Source organism: Chinchilla lanigera, unplaced genomic scaffold, assembly GCF_000276665.1.
Source record: "Chinchilla lanigera isolate Chin_1 unplaced genomic scaffold, ChiLan1.0 scaffold00081, whole genome shotgun sequence".
Taxonomy (NCBI): domain Eukaryota; kingdom Metazoa; phylum Chordata; class Mammalia; order Rodentia; family Chinchillidae; genus Chinchilla; species Chinchilla lanigera.
This window is the reverse complement of record NW_004955482.1, coordinates 2,303,269-2,305,051: the sequence shown is the minus strand read 5'-3', so window position 1 is coordinate 2,305,051 and position 1,783 is coordinate 2,303,269. Positions and strand designations below refer to the sequence as shown.

Sequence of the window (1,783 nt, the reverse complement as noted above, 5' to 3'; positions counted from 1 at the left end):
GCCCCTCAGAAATGCACCGTTTTGGAAGCACCTTTTCCCCCTTCTTCCCTGCTCCTGGAATGCAAGTGGGATGGCTGGGGCTGCAGCATCAAACTGTACCTTGAGGACATCTAAAGGCCAAACTCTAGGCTGCGGGGGCAGAAAGAGGGAAGCCTGGGTTCCTGGGAACTGTGCAGCTGCTGTGTTAGCCGTGGGTTACTGACCTCTGAACTGTTGTACACAAAAGAAATAAACCTCGATTTCTTCTAAAAACAGAATGTGGGCAGAGAAGATAAAGGTGCTGAGTGAACCTTTAACCTCCCTGGATAAATGGAAGGTTTATGTCCCATCTCAAGGGGACAGAAGCTTCTTAGCCCCAGTCAGGTGGGGAAGTAGAGGCTCAAAAGGGTCAGCTGCAGCTGGGGACGGGCACAAGCCTGTAACCTCTGCACTCTGGGCAGCTGAGGCAGGAAGATCTTGAGTTTGAGTCCAGCCCTACAACTTAGCAATTTAGCAAGACCTTTTCTCAAGCAAATAAATAGATAGGTGGGGAAGTAGGTAGGGAGGTAGATAGGCTAGGGACGGGGCTCAGGGTGAAAGCTGTTGATTTAATCTCCAGTACCACCACCATCAAGAAAACATCAAACTCATTTGTCAGCAGATACCAGAAATTCCAACTTCCATATGAAAGTTTCCAGTTTTAAGATGGTGGCTCTGATGAAAACCATCATGTGGCCCAGTGACAGACCCTGAGGATGCTACTTGGCCCACAGGCTGCTGGTTCAGCAGCTCTGCCACCTCTGTTCTCTGCCACACGCGAGCCCAAGGAGCCTTCATAAAATCAGCGAAAGGGACCCGGTCATGTGCACCGTTACTACCCCACAGCCTGAGTGACAGGCCTCACCACCAAGTGCTGGGCCCGACTTCTCTGCTGCACACCACGCCCCGTTTCTTCTTCCCAGTGTTCACAAGGGATCCTGGCGCATACAGAGAGCAGGAATACACCGTGTTAGCTTTCTGAGCGTACGATAAATGCCACCTTATAAAGAGGACAGGTTGATTGGTTGGTTGGAGACAGGGTTCATGTAGCCCAGGCTGGCCTGGCACTCACAGAGATCGTCCTGCCACAGCCCCTTGAGAACAGGTGTCTCAGCTTGGGGTTGTGGGGGCTCCGTCCACGCTGGCCTGGCCCTGTGGCCTTGGGCCTGTAGCGAGCAGCAAAGCCCTTCACCCCGGGGCCAGGGAGAAAAGACGGCAGGGCCCCACGGTCACCCTCGGGCGCACCGCCTGCTAGGCCCTTCCTCCTAAAGGACCTGCTGCCCCCGAAAGTGCCATACCGGGCCCCAAACCATCAATGGGGGCCCTTTGGAGGACCTCGCCACGCAGCCCACAGAGACCGGTGCGCACTCGGGCAGCGCCCTGCCCTGGTGCCTGTGTGTGGCGCTGCCCAGCAGCACATTCGTGCTTGCAGGCTGCCCTAGCTGTAAGAGCAGAAGACTGTCACCGTGTTGATTCTTTAGAATGTTTCTACTGATTCATTATTAATTTTAATTGAATGAGTTTTATTGTATTAATGAGTACTTAACAGGAAAAGAATCACAAAAATAAAGCATTGAGTTCTTGATACTTATTGTTTATAAAAAAGCATCAAAATTTTCAACGTGGACCGGTTTTTGGTGTACAAAATCTAAAAACATCAGAAATAAATTCATATATGAACTACAATGAAAACACCACAAAAACAAAAATAAATAAATAAATAAAAAGTCAGGCGTGGTGGCGCACACCTGTAATCCCAGCACTC

At 50.8% G+C, this 1,783-nt stretch overlaps 1 protein-coding gene across 1 annotated transcript in view; it reads right to left on the bottom strand.

The window, feature by feature from the left end:
• Nucleotides 1–1,783, bottom strand: part of LOC106146519 (formin-like protein 6) — an 8,185-nt gene that overhangs the window by 778 nt on the left and 5,624 nt on the right. The window lies entirely within an intron of this gene.